This window comes from Tetrao urogallus, assembly GCF_951394365.1.
Source record: "Tetrao urogallus genome assembly, chromosome: 15".
Taxonomy (NCBI): domain Eukaryota; kingdom Metazoa; phylum Chordata; class Aves; order Galliformes; family Phasianidae; genus Tetrao; species Tetrao urogallus.
The window spans coordinates 991,145-1,000,758 of record NC_136828.1 but is presented as its reverse complement, the minus strand read 5'-3'; positions in this window follow the sequence as shown (position 1 = coordinate 1,000,758).

Sequence of the window (9,614 nt, the reverse complement as noted above, 5' to 3'; positions counted from 1 at the left end):
AAGCAGAGTTCAAAGGACTTTACTGGATTCAGAGGACAACTCCCAGCCCATTTTGTGGCTGAAAAAAGAAAAGCCAGAGCATGTGCTCAGGTTGCTTGTTATGAAGTGTGGTGCCCTACAGAGGTGGTGAAGAGAGCATGGGGGGAGGAGGTGGTTCCTGGAGCAGGAGCAAGGTGTTCCCATGCAGCAGGTGGGCTCCCCCCTCCTCAAGGCATGCCGGTGCTTCTCTGCAGAGCTGAACCTGACGTGTGTAGACTCTGTGGTGAAGATCTCAGGTCGGATGCATGTTCCACTGCCAGAGCAGCAGCAGCCCGTGGAGAGCTGGTGCAAGGACCTCCTGGCCAGTCCCCACCATTTTTCTGTGGATGGAAGAGAGTTGGAAACCAGCCCCGAGTGTATGGCCCAAAGAAGCACGCCACTGTCATCGCAGAGCAGTTGTGAGTGGGAGCAGAGCTGGGCACGGGGATCAACACCAGCAGGGCTGGGCTCGCACATCTGGTGCTGCTGCTTACACAAAGCTGTCTTCTGGCACTGATGGGTGATGGGGAGTGGGGTAAATGATGGCTGGCTGCTTCACTGTAAGGGGTGATAGGGCAGTCACCTTGCCATCTCGATGCCCCAGATGCAGATGCCTGCATCTGCCTGTGGGCCTGGGGTAGCCCCATTCAAGAAGCCCCAGTGCTGGCTGCTTGAAGCCAGCCAGAGCTAGAGTTCCACAGGGTGTTTGCAGGCAGGTAGAAGAGAAGTGAGATGGGGGCTGGAGACGGCCCCCTCGTGGCACACCGTGCTGGGCAGGGTCCTGACTGCAACACCCCATCTCTGCCTTCACACCCCCAGCCTCCCTCCACAGCTGGGAGATCGCCCTGTTTGTCGTGGGAGCTCTGCTGCTCGCGCTCTTGCTGGTGGGCCTGGCGTTGCACTTCATCAAAAGGTGAGAAACCGATCCTAAAGTAATCACTGATAAAACCGTTGGTGGAAGGGCTGCTCCTTGGAGCGAGCTGGAAGCGATGGATGGTTGAGGATAGGCTTGAGAGGAGACAGCTTCCACGTTACAGCACCGCTTTAAACAATTACTCGATGGCCCTAGCGTTGCTAGCAGACTGCTTAACGTTCCAGTAGTCAAAAGCAGTTGGTGGGTGGGTTATTTAACCAACTCAGGTGATGAAGATTCCATGATCTTCTTTTATCACTGGCTAGGGTGCTGCTATGCAAGTGCTAGAAGAGAGGAAAGTTCTTAAATCACGAGGAATGGAAAACTCAGGAAGTATTTTACAAGGGAGTGTAAAAAATACTGCCAGGTTTAGAGAGTCTTTTCCAGAAATCAAGGCAGCTTAAAGCCAATCTACTTGTGTAGGTGTTCTGCCCATTTTTCCCCACAGTGCTAACAGGCACCATGGTAAACTCAGTGATTGAAGACTGGACATCCAGCCTCTTCATTTTAAGTGCAAAGCTGAGATGAAGAGTGAGAGCCTGGTGCCCAGACACAGGCGGGGAGATGGAATAATCATTCCCTGCTTTCTGCCAAAGAACGGAGTAACTGATCTTTTGTTTTACTTTGTCCATTGCTTTTCAGACGTTTCCAAAATTACACCAACATTGAATTGAACGACTGCACTGAGATGGCAGCAGACTTCTAATGCTCCCAGGTACAGCTACAGTGGCACAGCCACCACCACCAAGGCCGGTGTCTGCAGGTGACAGACAAGCTGTCCAGCTCCCTCTTCCTCCAGGACCTGCAAAATCCCATGTGTGCAAAATCCCATATGCATATGTGGGTACATATACAGGTGTATACACACACACACACATACATACACAACATGCCTGAACTATTTTTACATTCTAATTTTTTACCTCAAACTAAAGGAGTTGAAAGAAACAAGCAAATTTTGTGCTGTGATGACCAGAAGGAAACCTCCTTGGCTCATGCACAGCCCTACAGCAGTGAAAGTCTTTCAGCCTCTCCTGATCCCCTCTTGTCCAGGCAAGGGAGTTCAGAGCATCATGCCTCTGAAACCTCTGCTGCAGCAGTTCTGTAGCACCAACAGCTGGGGTCACCAGACTCTCTCTGCAGATAATCCATGTAGCCTTTAGGCAGCAGCCACAGACTCTGAAGCATTAGCTTCATGACTTTGTCCTCCTGTGGTGCCAGCTCACCCTGCTGTCAGTGCAGCCGTGCTAGAACACCCTGCCTTCACGAAAGGTCAGAGGAGCTCCATCCTGAGCTGGCACTATGGGTGAGGGCTTAGCCATGCTGCTGAATGGATGCAGGGCTGGTTGGTCGGCACAGCATCATGGTTCATGTGGAGCTGAGCTGCTGCAGCATCATCAGCATTTCCTGCTGGAACCGCTGCTGATATTCCTGCTGGTGCTCCAGGTGGCACTGCCTCTCCAGCTCTGTGTGCAGTGCCTGCCTCAGCTCCTGGGTCTCCGTGTGTACAGCATCCAGCTTCTCAGCAATGGCATGGGAGTCAGGAGCAGCAGGAAGTGCTGCTCCACCTCAAGAGGGGTCTTAATTTCTAGGGCTTGTGGGATTGGGCAGGGCAATCTGAGTGCTGGCATCTTTGACCTGAAACAGCAGCAGGCATGAGAGAAGTGAAGAATCACCAGCTGCTCCTTCAGTGAGGTCTGGCACTTTCTTCCCCCATGCTTCTCCCAGCCTGGTCTGGACCAAGATACAGTAGGGCACCATACAGGACTACTGTAGGCACCACAGTGCCTGCTCCAGCTGGAGCTAACAGGTCCTCTGGAACCTGCTTTGTCACCCAGCATCCTGCCTTTTCTGCTGAAGAGCCCTGTCTAGAAGCATAGTCTTTACCACCAGGGGTGGGCTCCTGGCAGGGGGCACAACCAGCCTCACCAAGATGGGTGGCATCTCTATGGGGGCAGCTGTGGTCCCTAGTGTCAGCAGCTCTGTGGAGCCGTGGGGGCATTGTCACCTGCAAGGGACAGAAGAGAAATGCCTCAATAGGCAATCCCATCCCCAAACTTCCTAGAGGAGAGGAGCAAGGAGCCCTTGCCCTGCAGGACTGGGTGGGGACCCAGCCGTACTCCTCCCAGGGGGCCGTCCTGCAGGTGAGCCCTCACCACCCTGGCAGAGCGAGGTCATGCTGACAATCTGAATGTCCTTGCTGTCCTGGCTGATGGCAGGAGTTGTGCTGGGCAGTGCACGGAGCTGTGTGCCCAGTAGCTGGGGTTGCTCAGCCACGTGTCTCTGCTCCATGGACCAGGGCTGTTCTGCACCTCAGTCAGCTACTGCTGTCTCTGGATCCATGCTATTCTGCTTGACGAAGCGGTAGACAGCCTGTGGTATCACCTGGATGCCATCCAGCTTGAGAACATTCTTGATCTTGCAGAAGCTCATCCCAGCCCTGTGCAGTCCCACAGTCTTCTTGGTGTAGTATCCAGGCATCCCATCACTCTCAGCACTCATACCTAGCTGGTGCCACCGCTCAACCCCACAGCACAGAGCAGAGCAGGGACACAGTGACAACCAGACAGCACCACGCAGTGCTAGGGCACTGTTAGCACTCTGCTACCAGGCTGGTGGCCATGGAGCCATATGATGACACAGGGCCCAGACACAGGGAACGAGGAGGGGGCTCTGGCTGGCAGAAAAACTTCTTTGCTCGCATGCTCTGTAGGGTCCCACCTGATGCCCCAGTCCCACAAGGGCAAGGAGGATACTAACGGGCTTTGCTCTGCCTGATGTGAGCAGTGCATCAGAGGAGGGTGGGGAAGAAAGCAGAACAAGAGCAGGTTCGGGAGGGTGTGCATCTCTCCTGACAGACAGATGGGTTGTTGGAGGACTAGGGTGAGTAATAAACAGGGTAACTCCAAATCCACTCACAAAGCCATTCTGAGGTCTGTTATCACTCCCTGTTGTTATGACCTCCTTGGATGGCTGTGGCTGACCAGGGCAGCCCCCTTGTTTCAGACACAGCCGGGGTATCAGGGTTGTGCCAGCTCTGCGGCAGTGATGTGTGAGTGCTGCTCCTCATTGGTGGTGTGCCCACCGCATTCAGACCCACGGCTGCTCAGGTCTGCAAGTGGCCATGGTGCAGCTGTGTCCCAGTGCCCAGTCTGGGCCCCCAGGACTCAGCTCTGTGGGGAGCTGGGTGCAAGTCCTGTCCAGCAGCATGTCTCTGTGGGAGTCCATCAGGTCCCTGCTGGAGCTTTGTGTCTGCTTGGTGGCAGGAAAAGCTCACTGTGGTGAGCTGTAGCTCAGTGCCTGGGAGTCCACCCATCAGGTCTGTAGGTGCTGCTGTCTCATACCATTGAGAGAAAAAAAAGCAACCACTTATATGTCAGTGTAAAGAAAGTCTGGGTAAACACACATGACTGCACCTCCTGGGCTTCCCCTTCCCCATGCAGGGAATGCATGGCAAGGACAGTGGGTCACGACAGTCACACACCACATGTACATAGGGATATACTTGTAAATATGGGAACAATGCACATATACATGTGTGCACGTCTTCTACAGCAGGGGAGGTTTTTTCCATTTTCTGTCAGCTTCATTCACCTGCAGGCGTCCTTGGAAAATCAGTCCTGCATCTGCTGCTCAGCAGACATACCGGGGGGCCTCACCTCCCCGAACAAACAGCCCCCAGGAAAGCACAGCGCAGCACAATGTTTTGCAGAATACAGCTTGTACCAGGGATCACATTGGGTGGCTGCTGCCAAGCAGATGCCATCCACACATCTTCTCCAAATCCCTCTTTCACAGGTGTACACTGGTCTTGAAAAAGACCTTAACACGTTTTATGTGCCCAGAAGGCTCAGAGACTGCTGCAGATCATCTACAGAAAGCCAGGGAAGAAACAGCACTAGTTGTTTGGTTGTACCGCTTTGCGTTGTACTTCTTCCATGGCGAAAAAGAGGGGCATTAACCAGATGTAGACTGCACTTTGATCCAGAGTTGTTTGCAGCTAAAGGCCATCCCACATGCTGTTACTCATGAGTGACCTTGTAGATGAGAGCTGCAGAGGGCAGGTGGTGGAGATCATAGTATCAAAGAATCGTAGAATGGGTTGAAAAGGACCTCAAAGATCATCTAGTTTCAGCCCCTCCAGATACGTGCAGAGTCGCCAGCCACTAGACCAGGCTGCCCAGAGCCACATCCCATCTTTGTGGCATTTGAAGCTGCACTTTTGCAGTAATTTGAACATCCAGAAATTACATCCCGTGTGTCTCAGGCTGCCTGCTGCAGGAGGTGGCTGGTGCTGCATGCTGGGCCCTTCCTCCTTTGCTCGCTCATCCCCAGCCCTCAGCATGTCATGCAGTGTCAGACAGCTCAGCTCCAGTTCTGGTGAAGCCTTCTCACTTTGCTGGGTAAAGAACAGGCAGGGAGGCCGGGCCCAGAGAGTGGTGGTGAATGGAGTGACAGCCAGCTGGCGACTGGTCATGAGTGCTGGTCCAGGTGTTGGTATTACATTACTGGATAGGACAAGAGAGAATGCCTCAAGTTGCAGCAAGAGAAGTCCAGTTTGAGTATGTTGGAAATATCCAGGACGGTATCTCTGATAAAGCAAATTTTATTTGCAGTTGCAATGGTAGCCCTCCCTGCAAACAGGAGAGCACACAGAAAACAGCATTACATCTTTTGTGCCCTATTACTCAATGCTTATCTCTTTCTCCCCTGGTTCCTCGTTGGCTGAGTACTGCAGATTCACAATCTTACCGATGCTCAACTAAACATAACTGGCTAAACTTAAATCTTTGCTGGCTAAGCATAAACCTCTAATTATTTAATTAACTTATAGTACTTTGTCCACACTTGGTCATTGTTTCTGGACATCTGCTTGTCCTTCCTTGCATAGAGATAAGCTCGGAAGGAGGATAGAGGGGAGTATCTTGATGCCTGCCTGTTGCCTCCCAATCTTCCCACAGAGTGAGGCAGCCCAGCCTTGTGTAGAGGCCCTGGCTTCTTTGATGTTTGTAAAATCTGTTTTTCTTTTGCTGGGAGTTTCTTATCCTAACAAAACAACCCTACAATATGTTTTCTAATCCTAGCACTATGCCCACATTGTTTGGAACATTTAAAAACTACTGCAGTTTTGCAAGAAAGAATTAATCACATAAATCAGCAGTTCTGTTTCTAAAACAGGCTGCTAAGGTATACAGTATTCCTACTTTTTACATCAACTATTTCTAAGGATAAGTTACAGAATACAAATACATTATGTTCTAATTCTTCAAATCAATTGTCCTTTTAAAGATCTAATGCAGAAACAACATTGCATTCCCACGAGTGTTAGGAAAAACTTTTTCTCTGAAAGAGTGGTCAGGCATTGGAATGGGCTGGTGGAGAACATGGCAGTGCCCAGATGGACATGGGCTGGCTGGAGTACTGCGTCCAGATCTGGAGCCCCCAGGACAAGCAAGACAGGGAGCTGTTGGAGAGGGTCCAGAGGAGCCACAGAGATGATCAGGGGCTGCAGCACCTCCACTACAAAGACAGGCCGAGGGAGCTGGGCTTGTTCAGCCTGGAGAAAAGAAGGCTGGGGGTGACCTCATTGCAGCCTGCAGTACCTAAAGGGAGCCTGCAGACAGGAGGGGAGTCAGCTCTTGGAAAGGGAAGATAACAGCAGGACAAAGGGAAATGGTTTGAAATTGAGGGAGGGAAGATTGAGGTTGGATGTCAGGGGAAGTTCTTTGCTGTGAGAGTGGTGAGGTGCTGGAACAGCTGCCCAGAGAGGCTGTGGATGCCCCGTCCATCCCTCGAGGTGTTCAAGGCCATGTTGGATGGGGCCCTGGGCAGCCTGGACTGGTATGAAATGGGGAGGTTGGTGGCCCTGCGTGTGGCAGGGGGTTGGAGATTCGTGATCCTTGAGGTCCCTTCCAACCCCGGCCATTCTGTGACTCTGTAACACGGAGCACCCAGACGGTGCCTTTAAGGCGCCCGACCCGCTACCCCCTCCTCCATCCCTCCCTCCCCGTGACGTCATCACTGCTCGCCACGCGGAGGCTCTTCCCGCCCGCGCTGCGCTAATCGTGTGCGACGGGGTCGGAGCGGTGGTTGCGGAGGGCGCCGAGGATGTGAGTGGGGCGGGAGCTGATTGTCTGCGCGGGCATCGGCCGCCATCCGTCCGGCCGCCGCTCGGTGCGGCCTCGCCGCCGCTCGGGATTGCTCAGGGGAGCCGGCGGGAGCCGATGGAGTGGTTATGGAGGGAGATGAGAGACAGGGATGGCGCCGCGGCCTACCGCGGCCGGGGGCGGGGAGGAAGGCGGGAGGCCGGGCCGGGGCGGAGCCGGGCCTGAGGCCTGCAGCGGAGATGGGGCCGGGGGTCCCGCCGCCCAGCAGCGGGCGGGCAAAGCGTCGGGAGCGCCCCACGGGTCTCGCTCCGCCCGGCGCCGTACTGCAGCCTGTGAGCGGCTGAGGCCCGGCCCTGCGCTGCCCTTATGCAACGCGGCGGCGTTGAGAGAAGCTGCCGATTCGGGTCAGTCTTAATTCATGCGAGGAAAACTTTCCTATGCTTGACAAATAAGGACCTATAAGCAAGTTGCCGTTCCAGGATGCGCCTGCCGGGCAAGAAGGCCTAGGGAGAGCCGAGGTCGTTGCCTTGGCTGCAGCTGTCTATGAGCATAGGTCTCCTCAGAGCTCACTGTGTGCAGGGAGTGGCCGGCCTGTTAGAGTGCTCTGAGGCCAGCTGTGCTGGGCTGGGTGCTGCACAAATGCTGAGACGCTGGGGGGGTATCGAGGTTTGTTTCCATTTTCGGAAGGGAGGTGTTGCTTAGGAATGCCTTGTGTTGTTAATGCGCTCACGCTGCAGTGTTATTCTTTATGGAGGTGTGTTCCAGTGAACGCCTGAGCATGTGCACGTGAAAATGCCCAGAGGCTGCGTCTCCCAGGCCGAGGTTTCCAAGTGAAACTTTCTTGGGAACGGTATATTTTAATTGGGTGAAAGAAGAACGCTGGTTAGCCTAAGGGCTGCCTGAAAGCTGCCTTTGACAGAAGTTTGCTGGATGTGTCAGCCTCATTTGGCTGTTGTCTGGTAAGTGCCAGCCCTGTGGGTGCGCAGAAGAGTGGTGCTGCTGGCAGCTGTTTACATGCAGTGCTTCCCAGCGCTCCGGCAGCAGGCAGGGTAATGGCAAAGCACTTGTTGGTTTTCTGAGCTTTTATTTCCCATCTTGCAGCAAGGTGCAGCTGGAGCTGGCTGCCATTGGGAAATGGGTGTTGAGCTTGTGGTGTCCTGGCTGCAGTGGTGTGAGAGTGTTTGGTGTGTAGGGAGAAATAAGACAAGCCTGAGTGGTGTGCTCAGGAGAAGAGGGCCAGGAAATGAAAATGTCAGCTGCTTTGGTCCAGAACTTGGCTGATCTTTGGAGTAGGCCAGCTGCTTTGACACAGGGACCTTTTCTAAGCTGTGGGTCTGTCATCTTTCTTATTAGAGTCAGTAGCTGCTTAGGGAAAAACCGTGAAGCTGAAAATCAGGAATGTAGCAATCTCTTCCCAAAGCTGAGTGTCACTGCAGTGTAGAGGATCAAGGTGGTGATGGTCAGAACCAGAAACCAGAAGCAGCAGGACCTTGTTAGCTAATTTTGCCTTTGATGCAGCTGTTGGTGCACCAGGAACATGCAGCGTGATTACTGTGTAATGCCTCTGCTGATGATGCTGGCAGTTCACAGAGATGCTTGTCCCCATTCTGTATGAACTGGAGGGAGAATGGCTGTTTCTGAGTGTGGAAAGCAATAGGACAACAGGGGGTGGTTTTAAACTGAGACAGGGGAGGTTTAGGTTGGATATGAGGAGGAAGTTTTTCAGCCAGAGGGTGGTGAGGCACTGGAACAGGTTGCCCAAGGAGGCTGTGGATGCCCCATCCCTGCAGGCATTCAAGGCCAGGCTGGATGTGGCTCTGGGCAGCCTGGGCTGCTGGTTGGTGACCTGCACACAGCAGGGGGTTGGAACTGGATGAGCACTGTGCTCCTTTGCAACCCAGGGCATTCTATGATTCTTTGTTTCCCAAGTGTTTCCTGTGTGGGTAGATACTATGTTTCACAGCAACACATATCTGCCAAATTCTTTTCAAGGTTATTAAATGTATGTGGAGGCAGCTTTGTGATCCAGATAGAATCAGCGAAATGCAGCAGCATGTTTAGATGTCACAGAGTGTGTGATAGATGCACCCTCATGTAGAAAATGCTTGAAATTGAGCTCTCAGAGTTGAGGTTCTACATGTGAACAGTCAATTCCTATGTGTGCAGCACACTGCCATACATATTCATTCTTTTCCAAGAACTACTGAATGTGTGCTCAAGTCCCCCTGGGCACCTGCAGTTGCATTGTGGCTGGTTATATGCCCACTTAGTTTATCCCCATTGTTTCCACTGCCAGCCTCATCACAGAGACTTTTGGTTGAGCTGTAGCTGTTTTTCCCCAGTTTGGCCAAATTCCATTGCTTCTTAGGCCACAATGAGCAACTTCCAACACAATGTGTGTGAAAATCCAAGGAAAACATCCTTGCAGGTGGTGAGATGCAGAGATCAATAGTCTGCCATGACTGCAGTGCTGCTTGTGAAGTGGAATTAAGAGAAAACAAGGCTGATCACACACCAAGCAAAGCAGAAATGGAAGGTTTTAGGACTAGCGCTCACTGCTTCCTTCTGCTAAACTA